This window comes from Aythya ferina, assembly GCF_964211825.1.
Source record: "Aythya ferina genome assembly, chromosome: 18".
NCBI lineage: Eukaryota > Metazoa > Chordata > Aves > Anseriformes > Anatidae > Aythya > Aythya ferina.
Genome location: NC_140317.1, coordinates 11,024,373 through 11,047,766, shown reverse-complemented (window position 1 = coordinate 11,047,766; position 23,394 = coordinate 11,024,373).

The following is a 23,394-nucleotide window of genomic DNA, read 5'->3' as shown; positions in this document are numbered from 1 at the left end:
GTAAACAAAGTTTATATTCCAGGTCTCCACACCAATAGAAATTGGTCACTAAGATACAGAAAGGTGCTAATGAACAGAGTTACATCATATAGGATTAAAACTGGAATTGATTTCATGCTTACAGGTTGTTTATTTTATTTATTTTTCTGTCCCTTCCATCCAGATCAAAGTCTGTGTATAATTTATTCTTGGTCTTCAACTCACCTGTAAAGAAAAAGAACAGTACTCACCATTACTATTTTTTAAATTTAGTTTGTGTATTTAAATGCACATAAGATTCAGATTATTTACTACCATTATTTCCAATGAAGGTATCATAACAGGAAAAAATAAAGAGTTTACCTGAAGGACAAAAATTGATAGACAGAAAAATAAGAATTATAGCAAATTATACTATTGATTCCTCTAGAATTCCACTCCAATTAACAGAAAAGATTCTATTAATGAGGGCATTTTGAAGAAAAAAAAAAATAAATTACAACTACATTCTGCTTTTCCCAGTTCCAATACGAATTAATTGTTTATCACTTTGCATTCTGTGAGCATTCAGTTTAATGTGTATGCACACACACGCTTTGGTGCTTTTGTCTACGAGCACAGAGAGTTTTTATTGCAATCAAGTGCTACCTGCCCACAGCTCCAGAGAGCACTGAGCAGCACTTAACTGCAGGTGAGGCAGGATCACGGTGTCCACTGCCTCCAGGCAACTCCCAAATAGCTGAAACAGTGCCAGCAAACATGCTGGGATCGGAGTTGTGAGAAACATGACTTAATGCAGTCAAAATTAGTCCGAGGGGGCAGGGACAGCAGGTGAGAGAGAAGGAAAACATTCATTGGCAGCCTTTGAACCTGAAATTACTCTTAGAGACAGTGTCTGGGGGCAAAGGAGGATGAACTTTAGCACTTTGCCTGAAGAAATACAAGAAAAAATGTTCTCTGGTCAGCCCTTTAATAGTCAGATCACCTCCTCAGAGGTGTTTACGTGCTTTGTGGAGCTTCGTGAGGGTTGGACGCCTGGAGTCTCCTCATCATGGTGAAGAGCAGAGGTCAGCAGAGGAGAGGGGCATAGACACATGGAGCACTGGGGTGGGAGCTACACGAAAGGAGCCTGGAAACAAAGAGGGGAAGCAGAAATCCCGAGCTCTGACAGTCACTTGGACTCAGGCTGGGAAGTCATACATAATCCTTTTGAAGACTAGACATCCAAAGAAGCCATTGTTTGAGTCCTGGAATGATTTGTGTCTGTACTTACTATGGAAGAGCTTCTCTAATCATCTGAGGTCATGGGACCATGATATAATTACTGTGAATTCCACTGCTAACTAGTACCAAAGTACCAGGGAGCAGAAGGTAGCACATCTGACAACATGGAGACTTAAACCTCCCCAAGTCTATATGTCTGCATTCTTGCAGAAGGTTTGAGGTGATTTTTCTTCCTTGAAGCACCAAATCTTAGGGAATACACTTTTACGGAATGCTGCCAACTAGTATGTACTGGCCCTTGCTTAGTAAGTGATTTCTGACATGCACTGGGATGGTGTTTTAATTAACATTAAAAAAAAAAAAAAAAAAAAAAAAAAAAAAAAAAAAAAGTAAAGAATGATTTCTCATTTCTTTGAAGGTCAAAAGGTGCTCAGGTATCATAGGAATGGATGTAGTAGGAGAGCCTAAAGAGGCAGAAAGACATGTCAAAACACTTAGATATCACATCCCCTTAGAGTAGCTATTTTCTTTCTGTTATCATGTTAAATGGAGGTATTATAGAAATTAATCTCCTGTTCAGGCATGCTCAAAAGATAAGGCAGAGGTGGTGGTAGGTACTTCTTGTTCAGAGTGCCCTCGCTACATTTGGCCAAAATAATAGTGTGCTTAAAATAGTTGTATGATTATTTTGTAATATTGTTATCCCATTGCAATCAGCTCTACAAATGGATGTCATTACTTTTTATAAAGGCACGGCACTCACAAGCATGAAAGGTTAATTGGATTGTTCTTTAGCCAAGCACAGGGCAGGGCATCTCACCTGTTCTGTCGTGGAAGTGATAGAAGGAGAAAGCTTGCAATGGGAAAACCTTTTAAACTCCAGTGCTCGTGCTTCTCCATAGCAGAGACCATCAGTCATGCTGAACTTTACTGAGAGCTTCCCAATGCACTTCACATGAACTTTTAAACTGCTCGAGTCAGCTTTTGTTCAAGCTGGGGACCCCCAGATCAAACTGGTTTTGTATGAAAGAGGTTGGTTTACCACAGGGAAACTCATCTGCTTTACTCAGACTGAACTTGCTTCTGAGCCTGCACATAAAGAAATAACCATTTTTACTCTGCTCAGAAAAATGCTTTACACCAAACTCTAAGTATGTGTGTGTGTGTGACTGAGCCCTACCCTTATGCTTCTGTCTGTGGGGAGGATGGACACTACCTGGCTAAACAGCTTTTCAGCACAAAAATTAAAAATATGTAAAAAGTTAATTTGAACCTGAAATTATTCACTCATTTCAATGATATAAGAAGCATAGTAAAGCTCTCTCAAATATGAAAACTTAAATTAATTTATTACATTCAAGCTTGCCTTGGATGCAAGACAGTAATGATAGTAATGTGATGCTGTTAAGTATGATCTGTCTTTTGAGCAGTTTTGAGGGATTCTCTAAGCTGAACGATGAGCCTATTACAAGCAAAAATTGAACCTAGCTCCCTAACTCTTACAACAAATCTACACACCTACAGGAAAGAATTTTTATCAAGCTGAATATGTGACAAGAGACTTTCAACAGCTTGAATGGTCTTAAAAATGCTGAAAATTGGTAATTTTCCAAATATATTTCCACATCTAAGGCAGTAGATCTGTTTAAACAGCTGAGGGTATAAAAGGCTTGCAAATAAAATGTTAAGTTTGCAGGTATCTATGACTGAAAGTGACTCAAAGGTTAAAGACAATAATAGAAACAAGAATAGCTGGGCTGTGATCCTGCAGGTTCCGTGGTGGCTTCACCTACAGAGCTGCTTCCATTTTGCTGTTTCTTTAGGGAAATGCTTTAAACTTGTCCTTCATATCCCAGCTGATCCTTTCCTATCTCCTTTTCTACTTCTTATCAGCACCAATACTGACAACCACTGCAGATGTGCCAGTTACACTGTCCAAAACAGATCTGAAAAAAAAAAAAAGTGCTGGAGAAGGAGAAGAACAAGTCCCAGGCTGTGATGTGGCTGCATTCAGATCCAGCTGAGTCCCAACAACTGGGTGGGCACCTTGTTCTGAACAGGCGGCAATAAACAGGGCAGGAAACTTCTCAAAATGCCACCAGAACAGCAGTTTAGCACCGTGCCCTGTCTGGGCCGTCAGAATATAAATTATTCTCACCTCATTGAGCATCTTGTTGGCTTAATAGTTAATATGCTCGCACTTCCTGAGCAGTCACAGAAGGAAAGGAGCTGTAGAGGTGCAAAATATCAATATTACAGTAAATTGCAGAGGGGGAGCACACTGTCATTTACACATAAAAACAAATTTTAGCTGTATGCTGACTAGCTGGTGGGTGACGAGAGCAGCGTCGATGCTGTGATCTACAGCCTCCTGGAAAATAAAAATCTGCATGATTAAACTTCATGTTTCTCCACAGTGCTGAACAATTAGGCAGGGTGGAGGCTGGTTTCAAACAGGCATAAATCTTTCTTCCCTCTGCCTGAATCTCACGCTGATAGGAATAAGTTCTCTTATCGGCATCTGATGGTAAGAAACAAGGATCTAGATAAAGTTGTTTATTCCAGTCAGGTACTGGCATGATGTGAGAAAACACACTGGGAGACCAGATGTTCAGAAGTTGGCCACCGCAGGCATTTGCTGGGGAGCAGGAAAAATGATTTTCCCTCCTTTTCCCTGGCCTGGAATTGCATGTTATTGTTTCCTACAACCACCTCTGTTTTTTCTTTCAGCAGCCCGCAGACCCGTCAGAGCAAGGCAGGTTTCCTTCTCTTGTGCACGTTGCTCCCAGCCTTCTGCAGGGCTCTGTGTTTTCACAGCAGGTCCTGAGCACCATCAGCACAATGATGATAAATACTCCTCGGGATTTGGGAAAGCATTCAGCTGAACATAACGAGTAGGATTTAAGCACTTGTTTAGTAATCCGTTTGGCCACACCAGTAGCCACCAGTCTCCTACAGGACAGCGTTGACAGCTCATCTGTTAGGTAACTTCTATCTCCTGAATATCAGAGAAATCTCCTGGCATCTACAAGCCCCTGGACAATAGTTTAGCTGGAATGGGCAATTAAGTTTCTTTAAGTCTCTATGAGTGATTTGAGCATAGTTGGCAGTGTGGGTTGGTGGAAACTTTCTTGCAGCTAGCTAGGCTCTCCCCAGATGCACCAAATTCATGTCTTTCATCCATGGAGAGATTCAGTCCCAGAATAGAAGGACAGCATTTGTGGATGACTTTGTTCTTTTCAAGCTTGTTTGGCATTTTTTTTTTTTTTTCAACTAATGATATTTCCTTAGAAGCTAGACAGAGGAGCAAAACACAATATGAAAATGTCCTTTGATCTTGACCAAATGTTTGCTCTAATAAATAGCTAATTAAAAAAAATGAACAGGGCAGTATAGTCTCATCTGTCTGCAAATTGTTTGTAGTCTACAAACAGAATAGGAGATAATCAAATGTCTACATAATCTTCCCTTTTAACCTTTCAATAAGGAAGTTTTTCCACTCCAGCCATACCTGAAGCAATTAATAGCTGTGCAGTGGGTACATCTCAGCAGATAGGATCCCTTTTGAGGGCAGCCCATTGTATGCAACATAAAAATATTAGAAAGCACTTCATTAACCAATCTGAAATGAAAGTATTCAATCTTAATCCTGTCATCAAGGCCGCCTAATTAAAGGAATGGGCAGATTTATGAAGCTGCTATTTTTAACGAAGCCCCGGCACATTCAGTGCCTTGGACTCTCAGTGCGGCGGAAGTGATGTCAGTGGTTGCCCGAGTGAACATGAATTATGTTTACAATATCCCAGGAGAACTTTTGTATTTTTCAACTCCCACAGAAAACTATCATATTTAGCTTCACATAGAAAACCTCAGGCACAGCTCCAAGAGATTTACACAAGCTGAAGCTGCAGCTTTATTTTTCTTTCATATTTCATCTCACAATATACTTTCCTGATTCCTTTTGTTGTCGTAAAAGCCGGATCTTTTGCAAGTCCAGTTTAAACCAGCAGAATGAATTCTCTGCCTGATCAGACAGGAACAAGTTTTAGAGGTTCCTGATAAGTCATCAGACACACCACAGGTTTGTGTTGGGGTATGTGGTGACAGCATTCGGCCAAATGAGATTAGGGACTGGACTGTGGATGTGCTAGGACACCCATAAACATATAAATTCATAAATTTGGAATGCAACAGGGGATTTTTGGGGTTGGGCTCAGGAAAGAGCAGTCCCCACTCAGCCGGTTGGCACTGCTGGCATGATCTCTGCCTCTCTCACCCCTTAGAACTGCAGCAGTTTTGAGAAACTTCCTCGAAAAAAAATCATTCGAACAATGAGGGGTCTCCAGGAGCATCTGCAGAATAGCCTCAGCCCCTTACTTCCACCCTCTGTTTAGAATTGTTGTCTTTCATGTTGCTACTGGGGGATAAATGGAGGGGGGAAGGTCCAGGTTCAAACTGCAGCCATCATGCAAAGACTGGTAAAAAAAGCCCCAGTTTTAAAGGGCAAAGACAATCACCCTCACATCCCTCAAAAAAAAAAGAAAAAAAAAAAAGAGAGAGAGAGAGAGAGAGAGAGAAGCTGTTAATACAATTTACAGAGAACAAAACTTCATGCTCAGAGTGCCTCCAGTATTTTGTTCTTAACATGTATTGATGAAAACCTTTTAGCATTATCCTTATATTTAGCATCGTAATAAATGTTCTGCATCCCCACGCTGCCATCACTGCTCATTTAAAAGCCTAATAGCTTAATTTATGACAGGTTTTCTTTCTAATGCCACTGTTTTCATTCTCATGAATTATAGATCCAGCTCTATATACCATATTGGTATCAGAGAAAAACTAATAACTTCTCTTTGTGAAGAGACAAAATAAGACAAAAAAACTGCAGTGCGACAAAAGACAAATGTATTGATTAGAAAAAGTATTTTCTGAGCCTTGGCTTGGAAGAAGCCTCCTCAAACCCTCTCCCAGATTCTGCTTCGCTTGGACTGGGGGGAAGGAACCACTGCCTTTAGCAGGAACTTGACTTCATCCAGCAGACCAGTGAACAGAACAAATGACTACCACAGCACTAAATGGGCCAAATCCCTATCCCCTTGTCTAGCAGAGTGACCCCTCACTTTCCTGTAATCTATCACGACCTCTCCCAAACTAAATATTCCTTTGTAAATCCTGACTTGGCCACTATCCCATCTTGTAGTTGAACATGTTTTACTACTATTGACCAGCATTTCACTCCTCTATTTGGACTCCTCCTTCCAAGGGTCCCAATTAGCAAGAACCATCATTCCTTCTCTTGAATTCCTTCCCTCCCATGATAGCTTATGTTGGTACAAATGGGCAGACTTTTATGTGTTGCAAGCCAATGCAACATGAGGCTCACACACAAAATATAGAGGAAGAATAAACTATTTAATTCATTCTTCCTCTTAACTTTAGAGAACAAAAATACTGCCAATTATCTAAATATCTTCTTATGTCTCTGCTTGTTCTTCAGATATTTCACTCTCTTCAAAATGAAATTTGTGAATGGCATGTTGTTTTTTTTTTTGTTTTGCTATATAAATTTGTGCCTGCTCATTTTCTCCCCTTACACAAGGAATCTTGCCAAAGATACCTTCTATATCTCCTACATACATATCCTCCTTTTTCTCATTAGCTGACAGGCTGTTAAGTCCTTATTCTGGCAATTTCTTTTGCAAACTCTTCATTCCAGAAGGAAGGAATGCAAAGGCCAGGTAGTCAAACATATCTTTGAAATACTTTAGGCTTCTTTTCCTCTTGTTAAAGCACCCTAAAATAAATATATTCTACACCTACAGTCTGAAAATTTTTACAAGGCAATTCTTTTATGAAAGTTATAAATCACAGTGGAGATAAGAATGCAAACGAAGAACATTGTATATACAGTTGAACTTCAGAGGTATGAGGGTCTGGCAGATGTGACCAAGACATTATTTTCTAATTGTTTCCTCACACAGAAACCATCTTCTTCGTCAAAACCTGAGGGACTTACTGGAATATAGTTTATCCCAGTGCCTTCTTCTGACATGAATAACTTTGCCATGCTGACCTTCTCCTCTAAATCCACTCAGCATGGGCTGGAAAGTTTTACATCCTTTCTTGCTGTTTACTTATATCTCTTCTGCCACTACAAAGCAGAATTATCACTACTAAATGACAAAACAAATGCAATGGAGATAGTAAAAACGAAGGGAGTGAAAGCAGCTTTGAAAACCAAAATATTTAAGAAATTCCCAACTAGTGTTGAAGAACATAGAAATGCCATCACTACTCCCAAACCCTGCTTTGTTCTGGAGGGCAGCAGTAGCAGTCCCAGAAGAGAGAGAGAGAGAGAGAGAGCAAACAAACAGAAATCTTGCAGAGAGTTTTCCCTGATACCCCTTTATCTATCATTGCTGAATAATTGTTTGCACCAGCCTGTGCTGTGCCTTTGGAGATAGCAAATTAACAAGGAGCTGTGCAACTTGTTAAATGTCCCATTTTTATTAGTGCTCTGTAGTACTGTACAGCATACAAGCAGCATCTCTGAGCAAGATCCCTCAAATTACTTGGTGTGGATCGAGATGGTTGGTTATTTCTTAGTAGCAACTGCTGTAAGGTTGTTCCTGTTGCAGTGGTAGATTGCTTTGGCAAGTAGGCGTTGTCTTCTGATGAGTACTGGGTGATCTTTTTAAAAGCAAAGTGTTGTGACTTGTGTAGATATTCACTGGAGATGCCAGGTGAGCTACCTGAGTCCAAGAGGACTGAGGCTGCTGCCGTTTGCTTCTCTCCAGCACACACTGATGATACCGATACACTGCTTGCTCTTTTGTGGGACACCGGGCAGTTGAAAATATTGACTGATTCCTGTTCCTTAAAATGGAACTTTTCAGAGGTGCTCACAGGGTTTCATCAGTTCCTTATAAGGGAAGAAGAAAGCCTAAAAACTGTATTTCTGGAAGAGGCAGAGGCTTTTGGTCTATCAAAGCCTTACAGAGCTCTTTCATGGAAGACCAAAGTTGTGCTCGAAGTCAGTCCCTGAGGCTCTGTGGAGGCAGCTGTCCAAATGAGAGCCCTGCTCCCAGCTGGCTGGGAAAGCCTCCTCTGCAAGTACATCTCACCGCTGCACCATCTCCCCCAGGGGCTCAGCTGGGCCCATGGCACCTTCTCAGCTTGGACCCGGCCACATCCACCCCCAGGCTCTGTCCGAGGAGCTGGTTGTCATTAGTTTGGCAGCATGTGCCTACAGGAGACAATGAATGGCTGGAGAACAAATAAGCTGACAATGTCAGAGATACTATTGGATGGGAAAACTGATATTTGAGATGAGCTAAATTTAATTATGATTGTTTAAAATTCTTTCTATGTCTTCTCTATATTTTCTCCTCTGGTTCTCCACCACCACCCGTGTTCCTATTTCAACTTTCAAATTGCTGCACTGGGATGAGCTTGGCAGCAGAGCCTGCCTGGGAAGCCCTCAGGTCCCCATCATGAATCTAGGCATGGTTCCATTGGAAGCCAGCCTTTGATTCACCAAAAGTTTGACATAGCCAAGATACTTCAGAAGAAGCAATTTTGGGTTTTCTGCAGAAAAAGAATGACTTCATGACTTCCAAAAATATTCAAACCAGCTCTAACCACTACATCTTCAACAGTGATGAGCTGCTACCTCTTAATCAACCCCAAGAATAGCTAGATTCGATATTTTGCTCCATTTTGAACAAATTATGGTATCCTCAAACAAATACTTGTGGGTAGCTAAATTAGTCTTTACAAATGTATAAACTAATTTAGGTTAATTGTCAGTTAATCATCTCAAAAGATGAGGCTTAGACATTTTTCTAGAAAAGAATGCAACAAAACCAGAAAGACAATACATTTCTGATATTTTTAAGGTGAAAGAATAACAAAAACTAGGCAGACCATTCAAGAACTTTTAGCCTACTTTTGTACAGAATCAAAACAGCCGTAGGAAGAAAGAGATACAATGTTCCTCATTTCTTCTGGAAGGCAAAATCTTAATGACAACTGACTGTTCTTTGAGTTGGATCTCTAACATCAGCTGTAGTGAACACTGATGTGTGTGTGACTGACTAATCTGGGGGAGCAGAGTAAAAGAGTGAAAGAGGTTTGGGGGATTATTTTCAAAAAAGAAAATTGATACCCAATTTGCAGTGTGATAGGCACTTTCACGGTTGTGAAGATGATTGTCTTGAGCCCTGTCCTCTCCTAAGGAAGCAATAACATTACATTACTTTCTCAGTCCACCTTCATCTATCCCTATTTTATGGAACCTATGGCCATGTTTATTCTGAAAGTAACACTAAAGTGCAGTAGAGCAAGTAATGTTCTTCAACCATTGCTGCATCCTCGGAATGAGTCATTAAGTCCTGCACCTGCTACTCCAGGGAAGAGAAGTGCATCATCTGGAAGGCCATGGGGTTCACCCAAATAAGTGGCATTACAATCCAGCTGTTGCAGGGAATGGTTCTGGCAATTCAGTAGGTGGCACTACTCCCTTTGAGTCAGGACCAACACTCATGTGAAGTTAGGGAGCTTTGTGCAGTAGCATCTGGTATCCCTCAGCTGTCACATTGAAAAGATTCTTCTTCCTCATGAAACAGCACATCATTAAAAATCCCATGGCATGTTTCACAAGACTATACTCAGCAATGCTGGTGCACTGAGCAAACTTCATTACCTTTTGCCTCCCCGAATTCTGTTTCCATTAGAAGAGGTGATTTACTTCTTGTCAGATACAACTCTGGTTGTTGGCATTTAATAGATTACACCTTCTACACGAGAAGCTGTCTGCTTTCAGTGGAAGTGTGTAGCTGAAATTGTATGTTTTTGTAGAATAATTAAATGCTTTTCAGGAGGGCGGTGTGTCAATGTCAATTGGTTTTACTATGTTTCTCAAGCTGCTTTGTCCGTGGTACATGAACCCAGCGTTTCTGTTGGATGGTGGTGATATGAGCAGAGACTTCTTCATGAGCAGAATTGAGCACAAGGACTGTCTGAGATAGCTGCAGTACGATTATGTGGCATCTGTGTGAGTTTAGTGTGTTTGGAGGCATCTCCCCAGGAGGAGTGGCAATGTCACTGTAAGAGGTGAGATTAGGAGCATCAGTATTCTTCCTATTACTCACCTAGAGGGAGAATAAATTCAAACTGTAACAGAGAAGCCAGACTACTAACAGCAGGGTTACTCTTATGAGGTGAATTTAAAGACCTCCACCTGTTTATCCCTGAAGTGAGCGTTCTGGAGGAAGGGTTGTGTAAATACACCTAGAGATAAGTGCTAGAGGAAATAAGACTGTTTACACTAAAGGAAGCCTTAGCAGAAGAACAAATGACACTAAAATTATGATGGGTACAATTAAGCTGAACACCACATAACTAGCAACCTGAGCAAGAGGAGTCTGGAACCACCTTCTACCGGGAGCACAGAGCCTAACTGATTTTAAGATAGAAGTTAATCAGCTTATGAAATGACTTACATGATGCAGCTGCTGAATACAAAACCTCTTCAACCTGTTTTTGTGGTCACACTCCAACAAATAACTAAGATCAGCTTCCTAAGTACATTTCCGCACCGCCCGTGCCCTCTTGCTATGTCTCCATCTGCTTATTGCTTGAACCTGTGACTTTGTCTGGCACGTGTGGTATGCTTTGTACTGTTTAGTACCTCTAATCCCATTTCTTTTTGAATCACACTTGATGCTATTTTGTGTAATGCATTACTGATGTGGAAAAGAACGAATGCACATCTTACACAAAAGCAGAAGTAGTCTCCCATTTCAGGAATGCACTGGCAATAATCCACCAGACAAAGATTTCACTTACAACTGCAAGAATGGACATAAAAGGTGAATGGTTGCCTTCCTGAAAGAGCCCAGGAATGCCACTGGGTCTCCAGTCATTGCTCACTCAGACGACAGCCATTACAAAGTCTATATGAAGCACAGGTTTTTACTACCCACCTTCTCCTCCACACCCACAAAAGCCTGTCAAGCCCCATACCTTTTATGCATAAGTATTATTGCCCTGGGTAAAATGGATGGTGAAAACCAAGGTATCGGTGGGCAGGTATTTGCCTCTCTAAATAGCAGCAGAAGAAAGTGAGGAGTGAATGGACATGGCATTGCCTTTCCACTTGCCTTTTCAAGGAGGTCCTCCATCACTTTTGAGTACCTCTCAGGAACAGCACACAAGGCTGATATCCCCAGATAAATTCTGTTGTTCAGAATAAAGACTTTCTCAATGCTTTACAAAACCTATCAAAAAAAAAAAAAAAAAAAAAGCGCAGATCACTAATGTTGCCTTTTTTCTCATTTATGGAAATAGTGAAGGTAGAGTTAATGCTAGGTTCAGTCTGAGAGCAGAAACAACCAGTCAGAAAGTAAAATGAAGTAGCTATGTCCTCTGCATTGCATAGCCTGAAGAGTCCAACTTTCGGCAGTTTTTCCTTCTGTTTTTCCAGAAGCCACTGGTGATTTTTTTTTTAATTTGTTTTCTTAAAATATTCATAATAATTTGTCCCTCTTCAGATGCACGAAGAATGACGTTTCAACTCATGCAAAAATCCAGCCAGCAGAGGCATGGTGAGAGCATTTATCCTCTATAATCCAGTCTACTGGTAGACTCTCTATTTTGGATTCAAAGAGACTAAATGCAATGTTTTTGTTGTTTTGTTTTTACTGTGGGCTGTGAACCAATGGAACTACAGTCTAACTTTATGATCTCCTGGGGAGCCTGAAATGCTTTTGTCTCTGTGATCAAACCCCTTTTCTTTGTCAGCAAAGCAGACTAATTACTGGAGACTGTATCATGTTCAAACCACTCCGTGCTGGAAGCGAATGGGGAGTGTAGTAAGGCTGGGAATATAAGCCCACCTGCAAACAGATCTCATCATGGACTGCGTGTAAACTGAATCATTCAAAAGCATATGCCTTTACAAGGAAGAAAGAACCAAATATTAAGGGGCTAAGAAGAAAACATGGTCACGTTTGTTTGGATTTGGATTAGTATGGATTTTATAGCTGGAGTTGAATGATATTGGCCATATGGCAAATCAGAGCAGTTTCTAGGGTGCTTAAAATGTGTAATCAATTCAAAGAAACTTTGCGGCACACCTCTCCGAGCAATTACTAGAGCTAGTGCAGTTAGAGGAAAAAGACATGGCAAAGCAAGAACAGGAAGCTGGGAAATGAATTCCTGGCTTTATCCATCACTAAGAAGTGTTTTGTCAAGTGTCACTTAAGTTGTCTGCACCTTCATTTTCTCCACTTTAAAAGCCGTCTTGTAACACTGACCTCACAGTGCATGAGCTAATTAATTCCTATTGATAAAGTACTTTGCAATAGCTTGTTGACAGGCACTAAAGGAGTGCCCAGTGATGATACTGTTGTTATGGCTGCTCTGGTGTGTTGGGAACCGAACTAGGACAACTTCATTTCAGCTGTCTGCCTCTGGCAAGTGAATCTTAAGTGACCTTGAGATCAATCAGAAAAGAAAACTAATCCGTCAGTCATATGAAGTGACCTATCTTAGCCTGCTTCCTAGCTATAAACTGACTGAGATTTACCTTTAAGCTTTCCAAGAGCACAGAGGGAGAACCCTTGTTATAAGTGAAATGTTCCTGGAAATCTTTTGATATGTGCCATAGAATATTTGGAACATAGCTCTTAGTCCTACAAGATCATTTCTTTTCACTGTAGTTTAATTGAGCCCAAGAGTCAGAGATGAAAAGGAATAGTAACTCAGAAGTGAGAAGTCGTTATAATTGGTAGCTATGAGGTTGATGACTATTTCAGGATAATTTTACTGACATAAGTTAATATTTCAAATACATTTGTATTCATGTATTCACATATTCATTCAAAACATCATAGATTAAAGAATTCAGATAGTATTTTGGACATAGCCAGGCAGACATCTATAGTTATTTTTCTGTTTGTCCTTTTTTTTTTTGTTTCCCCTCCAACTTTCTCTCTAGCAGTAAGTGTCTTTAGAGCAATTCTGGTGCATGGGCCATTGGGCAGCATGTCACCTAGCCTGAGAGCCCTTATTAGTTTTTATGTCTGAAAGACAAGGTTCTTCCATTGCCCACCTCAATGGAGTACCTTGGCAATACTAAGCTTTCATATAGTTTTCTTCATTTTTTAATCTCTTTGATCTGATTCTGCCCTTGTAACATTGCTTGGAGGCAGATGATTAGCTTGGTGCCAACCGTACATTTGGCACCAAATGATGTATAAAATACCACCTCTGACCTCTAAGATCCCAATTAAAGCTCAAACCCTCAAACCCTGCAGGATGCAGGGTACCCTGGGAGATTCCTGTTTTCTTTCTATTTCTTCAGTTAAAACATTGGGAAAAAAAAAAAAAAAAAAAAAGACTTCATAAGCTTAGGCATCACAAAATTTTATTTAAATGCACATTAAAACATCTGGTTGTTTTATTGTGAAGTTTACAAATGACGAAACCATGAGAAAATGTAACAAATTTGCTTTACATCTCCAAGATAAATTGATAGCATAGCTGGTGGAAAGTTTAAAAAAATACCCTTGGCCTCACATTTTGCTCAGTATGGAATGAAACTATCTATGTAACTGTACTTCCAAAGATGAGTTTAACTTTCATTAAGAAAAATCAGAATTGTAGCTCAGAGTGGATTTAAAGCACACTAATGGTGAGCACTATATGATTCTCTCTAAGTTTTTGTACTGTGCCTTTTGTCTGTTTTCAAATAAATTAAATCTTACTAGTGCCAATTGTAACCTCTTCCCCAATCATGGGGAATTTCCGCTTGGCGATGTCACTGGCTCCAGTGGTCAGCTTCCGTATCATTGCTCACAACCTCTTCTCTGGGTGGCCACACACACCAGATCTCTGTTTTTATCTTTTGGTTCTTACACAGCTGTTGGAGGAAAACTCACCCAACAACCATAAGCAACTCAGGAAATATACTGGAAATATGTTATATTCTGGCCATGCTCCACAGCAAAACCTGGGTGTACTGGCCAGCACAAATGGATGGAAATCCACATGGGACATTTTTCACATTCTATGGCACATGCTGCTTATGGAAAAAAAAAATAAATATATATATATATATATTCCACTGGAAACAGGCACAGGATAGAGAGACTTTCCCTGTCCTACTGTCACAGTGCCACCAGAACTGGTGTTGGGAATATTGAGGTACCAGCATATGTGACTAGCAGATGGGCAAGCCCACACTCAGCAAGGAAAAGTGCATAAGAGGCAAGGAGAAGTTCGTTTGTTCTCACCTGTCTTAAATATGCTCTTAGAGCAGCTTTGCAAATATTTATGTTAACAAGTAAGTGGGCAGGTTGCATTTATGCCCCTAAAATGTTTCCAGTGATGTGAAACCTTCCCCCAGCCCAGTGTCTTGTTCCCAGAAGATGTCCATAGCTGGTGCGAGAGTCCAAGGATGGGTGGACAAGTTCACTGTGGTCCTTTGTCTGCACACTCTCCCAGCCCCCAGCAACTAAGGGATCAGCTACTTGCCAGAGCCACTAGTAATTAATATTTTAAAATATTAATAAATGCAGAGCTGCTTATCTACAGCAAGTGAATGGGAGCATGTGAGCAGCACGGGTGATTGTAGCAGATAACTTCATAGCAGGAGACAATATCAGTCCTTAGCACAGCTGTCTGAAAGGCTGCTTTGTGCTTTATTAGCTGAGGACAGCTTTAATTGCCACCTTCAACGACTTAATTGGGAGGGGGGATGTTGCAGAGGCAGCCTCTACTTTGAGCTGTGCCATAGCGGACAAACAGCAGCAGACGCAGTTTGCAGCAAGGGTAATTTTAGTTAGAAGAAAGGAAGAAAAAAATCACCATGACTGTGAACAGGTGCCTGAGAGGCTGTGAAATCCCCACCCATAAAGATATGCAAAACTCAATTAGAAGATGAGGCCCTGAGCAGCGCAGTCTGGCTTTGAAGTTCACTTTGCTTTGAGCAGAAGGTTCATTCTAACCATTATGCTGTGACCTTAATGAATCTATACCTGTGATTTTTGACTTCACACAAACTATAAGTTTGCTATATACAAAAATATTTCTTGTAAATTAGCCTTTCCAGGTGCTGTCTGTATCTTCAGAAAATAACATTTTCTTGGGCATATGTCTATGCATCCTGAATGAATGTACTGCCACTTTATTATTCTTATTGATCTCCTCTGAAATATTAATCCCTGATACCCTGATTTGATTTAATAATTATTCTTTGGTTAATCACCTGTTACCAGCACTCCTGACAATAATAAATGAGAGGGGCAGGGCCCCTCTTGAGCCCCTTGAATCTCTTGCAGTTGGCATTTGGTTCGAACTGGTTTCACACAACTGGTTTGAAAATTGGGCTGCCGGAGGGAGCAATAAACAGATGCCTGAGTCATAGAGATATAGAATCACAGAATATCCTGAGTTGGAAGGGACCCATAAGGATCACCGAGTCCAACTCCTGGCCCCACACAGGCCTACCCAAAATTTCAGACCATATAACTGAGAGCACAGGCCAAACACTTCGTAAACTCCAACAGGCTTGGTGCTGTGACTGTGCCCTTGGGGAGCCTGTTCCAGTGCCTGACAACCCTCTCAGTGAAGAACCTCTTCCTGATGTCCAGCCTGAACCTCCCCTTTCGCAGCTTGACCCCATTACCTCGGGTCCTGTCACTGGTCACTAAAGAGCACAGATTGGTGCCTGCTCCTTCAATCCCTCTCATGAGGAAGCTGTAGGCTGCCATGAGGCCTCCCCTCAGCCTCCTCTTTTCCAGGCTGAACAGGCCCAGTGACCTCAGCCACTCCTCATACATCTTCCCCTCTAGGCCCTTCACCATCTTCGTAGCCCTCCTCTGGACACTCTCCAACAGTTTCATGACCTTTTTGTACTGTGGTGCCCAGAACTGCACACAGTACTCAAGGTGAGGCCACACCATAGCAGTCCCCATAGTCAGGCCACCAGTCTGCTGAGTTCAATCCCAGATGGTGCGTTGACAACAGAAATCCTGCCCTGCCACCTCCTCCTTTTGGTGGCCGGTTTGCAGCAGTAGGCTAACCAGTTTGGCAGGAAGCAATGATATTTCTCATATTTTCACCCATTGCTGGCATAAAAGCCAAAGTAAAATCATTTTAACTTCAGCCCATCCCATGCCGCAGCTGCAGCTTTGTGAACACTTTGGGAATCCCTGTGTGCTAGAGGAGTGCAATGATTTCTGCTGCACAGATGAAGAATAGAGACACGAAGGGACAAATTTTCAGAAATTCTCAGCATGCACTGAAGGGACCAAAAGAAGACAACTCTTAGATAGGCAGCCAGCTTTCTTCTTCTTCTTCTTTTTTTTTTCTATTTTTTTCCCCTCTTTTTAATGCTGAGCACTCAGCAGTTCTCAGCAGCCCCATCTTTTAGATGCTTAAGTGGGCTCGGACTTTTATTTTAAGAAAAAGAAGCTGGCTGTTAAAGGACTTGCCCAAGCTCACACAGGGTGTCTGTGGCAGAGCCAGCAACCGAACCCAGATCTCCTAAGTCTCAGGCCAGCCTTAACCACAAGACCATTCTTCCTCTCACAAAGATGATCCCCATCCCATAGGAAAAATATTCTAACAGGATTAAAACAAAATCCTATAAAAATACTTAAACCTGAACAAATATGTAATAATTGCTATTCAGAATCCATGCAGGGTCTAATTAAATCCATATTCTGTAACCTTAATTTAAAACAATCCCAATATTATTTTTAGGTTTTGGATGTGGCTTTATTGCTTCTATCGGCAGCATGTTTGGCACCCCATGCCATGCAAAACTCTGTTTCATCAAAGTACTGGCAAAAACCTTATTTTCTGGACAGCTGCTGCAGCCTTGCAACAAAGGAGAACTAGCAGCTTCATTTCCCTTACATGGTGGCTCGGATTAAAAAACATCCTTATTGCTTATGCCTGTTGCTGTACCATCCAAAAGCAGGGTGGTTGTGTTACTGATAATGTAAGCAAGTCCTGTCTGATTTGTACACCGAGCTCCAGCTTGGGATTAAGCTTTAATTCCGGAGATACGAGTTATATAATAAAGCAGAATATGACTCCCCAAGCTATTGCTGACCTTCCAGTCCAGTGAGCAGAGGGCTGCAGTGCTGCTTGCAGAAATCCAGCTGAAGCAAATCATTTGATCTCTTTAAGCATAATTTCATTTTGCCTCTTGATTTAGAACACGAGGTGCATGAGACACGCAAGAGCTTTCAGAAGCCCCAGGAGTTAAGCCAAGCTATAGGTGTTGTTTTCACACGTGAAAAAGATAGTAAACAGTCTTCTATTCATAGTAGTTGAAAATAAAGGCACGTGGTGGCACATATCTTCTGATTTTTTTCCTTGTATTCATTGTTTCATGCTTCTGTAATTCCAGGATTGGTTAGAGGAACTAACCACAATAATACAATTTTTTACAAGATTTCTAACTTAGTCTTGGTCAGGGACAAGAGACTTAAATACTTCTGGTAAACTAGAACAATGACGCCTCTCTGAACTGAACTTGAAGACTGTGCCATTAAGAATTTCAAAGCATCTATTTGTCCTCATTTCATAAAACCTTTCAGCTTTGAGTGCCTGTAAAAAAAGGGTTAAAAGCAACAGCAGAAAAAAAGTGAAGACATAAAATAACCCAGACCAACTGCAAAGCCAAGACTTCTCTATCTATCTATTCTTACCCTGAGTCTGGGGTAAGACTCATTAAGCTAGTTTCTCATCAGGTAAGCCTGATAACTGGCCATTCCTCTTTGGGCTTCACTCTGTGTCCTTCAAGGATGGGTCTGTGCATGCAGACATCTCATCTAAATCTCGTTATTGCTGTTCCTGTTGAAAAACAGCAATCGGTGCTTAGCTTGCCATGTCCTCCTTTTAAAAAACTTCAAATTTTTGCCTTTGAGCACTGCAACTTTGTATATCATGCAGGCTCAAAAATCCAGCCTGGGACAGAAAACCCTTTTGCTGCTGGATTAAGGCAGCATGCAAAAGACCTGTTCTACTCCCTGTGAAGCTTCTCCCTGCCAGACTGATGGTGCACTGCAACCCTAAGGAAAGAAGGTGCCTGCGAGAGCAGCAGTAGTGAAAAATCCTCGTTCAGTCCCACTAGTGGCCGGGTCAGTGGCAGCCCACACGCTGTCACTGCTGAAGGGCCTGACTCTGAATTGATGCTTAGGCACAAAATCAAAGCTAAAGATGTGCTTTCAGGGTGCTCCAGAAACAAATTGACAGAAGAATGTACTCCTGCAATTGGGCACTGAGGGAGGTTTAGGCTTTGCCACTGAGACGTAGCCATACAGAGAGGAAAAATGTGCTATAAAAACAGAAGCCATTGTCTGTCATTACCTCTTTATCTTGCTGTGATATATATGTCCAGCCTCGCTTCACTCTGCAAACCACTGTGGCTGGAAGCATCCATCATCCTATCAGCTCAGTTGGATTAATTATGCTCAATCAAAATGTTTCAAAAGAGAACAGAAATGTCTGCAGCAGTTAATCCTGTCCATTGAGGTTGTCAGAACATTGGCATTTTACACTTCAGTTCAATTACAAGACAAATCTGCTAATGGGACATAATCTTTCAGAGTAAACAAGGAAGCAAAGCACTAATATTCTGGCAATTGATTTATGCAGGGTAAATGGTGCAGAGTAAAAGCTTCAGGAAGCCACACGAGTCAGGACAGCCATGAGTTTTTGGTGCTGCTTTTCCCTCTCTTAAGCAAAAAAATATTATGTGAAGTCTCTTTTTAATGACCTGCATCCAGGAGGCAACTCTTAGCCAAAAGCACACATCACACCTGGTGGGGTCCTCTCCTCTCCCCTCTCTCTCCACTCCCTCCTTCAAGGAAACAGGGTAAGAAAGGGAAGAGGTGAATCATAGCAGCCTTTTCTGTAAAGGGTGAGATTGCAGGGCTGGATGTGCCTGCTGTGCAGATGGGGAGGCTGGACAGGACCAGACTGCCATGTGGCAGTGTGCGTGCAGGGGCTGGGGGTGCTAAAGACAGGCCGCCACCTCTCCCCTTCCACCCTCCCTTTTGGCTCAGCCCTGTGCTGGCACCAGCAGAGCCACCAAAAGCGAGTTCTGCAGAGGAACAAGTTGAGAGCTCCAAGCATTTCTTTGACTAAGCGAACATTTAAAGGTTTAATTAAAAGCAATTTCAAGTGATTCAATAGTCTTCCCACACAAACTGAAATTTCCCAGGCAAGCTGATCGAATTATTGCTATGTAAGTCCATGCACACGCACATCTCCACGCACGCACAAACGCACACACACACCTCGTTATCCCTGGCACATTTTTAGAGCAGATGTGAATCCTTTGTAGCTTCTGTCCATTGCTAGGTTACTTACAGCACTGCAGCTTTGTAACTCTGCCTAGTCACTAATATCCTCCAACAGCCACTTGGACATCATGTTATCATTAAGCATTTATAGCAAACCAACTGCAATTAAAGATTTATAAATCTTATTGCATTACAGCACAACCCAGAGTAAGAATTGCTGCTGAGGTCAACTTTCCTTTCTAGTATATTTTTTAAAGGACAATAACATATTGGATCAGTCATCAGTGTAAAGTACAGATGCTGCTTCTTCATAGGTTTCTCTGAGTGATTTAGGTTTTGATGGAAGTATTTGTTTTGGATCATGGTATTTATTGAAGGAGGAAGGGGCTGAAAATTAGAATACACCAAAAACTGCAAGTCAGTATAGAGAGACTTCCCAAGCTCATTTTCACCTCTGACTCGGTCCTTTCAGCATGTTGTCATGACACAAAGTGGTGCTAGGCACAAAGTGCCTGTGCTAGTTGGCCAAGACTGATATGGATTCATGGCCATGGAACCCATCCCAAATGAACGTGTTTCTTTGTAGGACTCATTAAGCCAGGCCTAATGCCAGGAGGCATCTCTGCACAACAGGATGTTGGGCATCATGGACAAACCTCAGAATGAAAGGCTGGTCCCTAGAAGTAACATGGAGATGGACTAAAACTGCTGATGGGGAGAGCATCGGAGCCCCAGTCGATGCTGCCTTAGGAGGGTCAGCAGTGACAGTAGCACTTGTTCAAGGGCCAGCAGTGCCACCCCACTCTCTGCACAGCTCCGAGCTGCAAATGCACTGGGCCAGCATGAATTCAGCACTGTCTGCCAGAGATAAACTTTAGGCAACTCACCTGAGCTCTCAGAAGATCGAGCAACTTGATGAACTCTCATTTCCCAAGACCTGGCCTCTTCCTGCAAATACTGCACCTGCCTAGAAAGCTGCACGGTTCAGCACAGTGCCAGAAAACGTGCGGCTCGATTATGTTCAAACATCCGTCTGAGGAAATGTAAGCAATTATCTCGTCCTGGAGGAACTCCGTAACTCAGCCCAGCATTTGCTGTTAAACTGCGTCTCTGTCCCCCTTCATCTCTGTTTAGCAAATTTCACTAGAAAGGATGTTGAAAGAAGAGAGTTATGGAAACCTGAAATTTTACTGTAAAATGATGACATTGTGAGGATCAAAAAGGATGTTGTTATACTTGGGTACAACCAGACTTTTACGGCACATTTGGAACTGAAGTCATGTATAAATACTCTTTCTCAGAGTACCCATGGGATTGTTTTTTTCCCAAGGACTATGAGACTTTACAAGCTACTTTAAGGAAAACAGCATTTGCCCTTTCTGTGAAAAGCTGGACCATACGACCCCGATCCACTCCAGCCCGATCTCTGCTCTTCTGGAGAGAGGAGGAAGGGCTTTACCAGTTTATTTACCAATAGTTTACTGACAGTTACGTGGTGGATGCTTAAAATTACACCTCAAAATTCCTCTTTAGCCACCAAAGTATCAGACAGACTTGTAAAGCACTTTAGCACTCACCACCCCCAGTAAAGTCAATGTTTCAACATAACCACGCTTTGGCTCAGATCAATCTGTGGACTTTTTTTTTTTTTTCCTAGTTTTTCAGTTAAGACTCAAAGCATTTTTTCACCTTTCTGGAAGACATTTGTGCACACAAGCTGTGCAGCACACCCACTCCTGCATTAGAGGGTGGTTAATTATTTCCGGAACTGTTACAGAAATGTGTGGGTCGCAGCCTGATGTTTTCTGCACGTTTGTCCATGCAGCAGATGAACTCCTGCCCAGTTGGCAGCCATGGATGGGCTGGAGGCAGCTCTGAGGGTGGGCTCTGCCCCAGAAGAGCTGCCGCCGCCTGGGGACACAGCTCCCCGCTTCGTGAGAAAGTGCTCCTGCGGATCCTGCACAGAGCAGCTGCCCCCTCTCCATGAATATTAAATTCCCTGTGCTCAAACAAAAATCCTCCTCCTTCTCCTCCAAGCCTCCACGTACAAAGACTTCATATGCTGTCCCGCATGTCGGGGGTGAGCTGCTCAGATCCAGCCTGATAACACGCTCTCCAAACTGCAAAATCCTCACTTCGCCTGTCAAACCTCAGCACCGAGTATTTCACTTCTGTTTGTACTGGATATCCCCAGGGACCAGTGATAACATTTTGACTTGTGACAGATGCTTCCTTCATAAGGATATTTTCCAGGCTGACTTTTCCCCAGCCGCCTCATAAAAATAGTCTCTTTTTATTTGAAAAGGGTTATTTTAACTGTTGGGATGTGGGGGAGGGTGCTGGCATCCTTTAAAATTTGTCTTTTGATTAAAAATGAAACATATAATTCTAAAGTAATTAACATGGATGTTATTGGATGTACACTGATGATTACATTATAGGACTGGTTATCAAAGGATTACAGTTAAGAGGTTTAATATTCTCCAGCTGATCCTGTAGCAAATTAATCCGGTCTGACCTTTACTGTTCTTTGTTATGTCACCATAGTATCATTTCAGCTATATCATCTCTTACCCCATTTCAGGAAAGTTAAATAAATAAATAAATAAATAAAAAGAAAAGTAGGGAACTTCTAAATCATATCTTTTAGGAGAAAGACTAGCAAAATAAAACCTAGCTTGTTCAACTGATCAACTGAGAAAAGTAAATCTGCAATGTGAACTGTTGCACCTCTGCAGATCTTATATTCCTGTTGTAACACTAACAAACCACAAAGAACTCCATTGCCTCTGTGTGGTTTACATTCAGTACTAGATAAAATGTGAATTGCTTGACACCAAATACATATTGTATTGTGTCTTCTCCCTAGAAACAAATTAAAATATGAGGCCAGTATTCTGCATTTAGCTATTTCACGTTCGAACCCATTGTGTTTAATCCCCTGATGTCCACATGAAGCCCACACAATTAAGTGTTTATATACGACAATGCAATCTCACAGCCATGAGGTCATACTGAGCGGAGTGGATTAAAAACATGCTACCTCAGTATAATAGATTCAGACTTCATAGATAAGAAAAGCTGCATAGTGACAGATCTCTGAGCTTTTTGTCTGACTCAGCAGAGAACAAAAGACTAAGCCAATTAAATAACTGACATCTGCTTTTATATACTTTTGTTCATATCCATGTAAAGCCATCTTAATAGGTATTTTTTACTGCTGTCAGAAGAGCAGGTTTGTCACTGATCAGGTCTGTGCTGATGAATCTTCCTGTTGGAAGTGTTAAAACTCACCAGTGTTAGCAGTCAAACATATGATCAAACACGATTACAAGAACACATACTCCAGGGCTCTGTAAAACCGGGAGAAGATCCAGCAAGCTCTCATGGAAACAGAGCCCGAGCCAGCTTTGCAAAATGCAAATGCCTTGCTGATAAGCCACAGGTGCACAAAACCACACTGGTTCAAAGGAGATTCAGAAGGAGGGAATTTTCTGTCCTGGCATCCCTCCCTCCATGGGGCTCTTTATTTAGCTCTACTCCTTCCCAGGCCGTTCATCTCCCATTTAGGATTCTGGGCTTAGAATGGCTGATTTTTTTGTGTGTGCTCTTAATCTTGTAATGCCAGACCAATGCTGTTTTACCCTTTGCCTGGATAACAATCTTTATTTATCTAAAACTGTTGTCCACACTCCCATGAAGCTGTTCTAGCAGACCAGCTCCTGAATCTCTCTGTACATAACATCAGTGCTCCTCGGCTTCAGTTTTCTTTCTTGATATGAATTTGGATTGTCCCGTCTGTGAAAAGGTCACAGCTCTGCCATCTCAGAACAAATTGCTAGCCTGCATTTCTTCTTCTTTT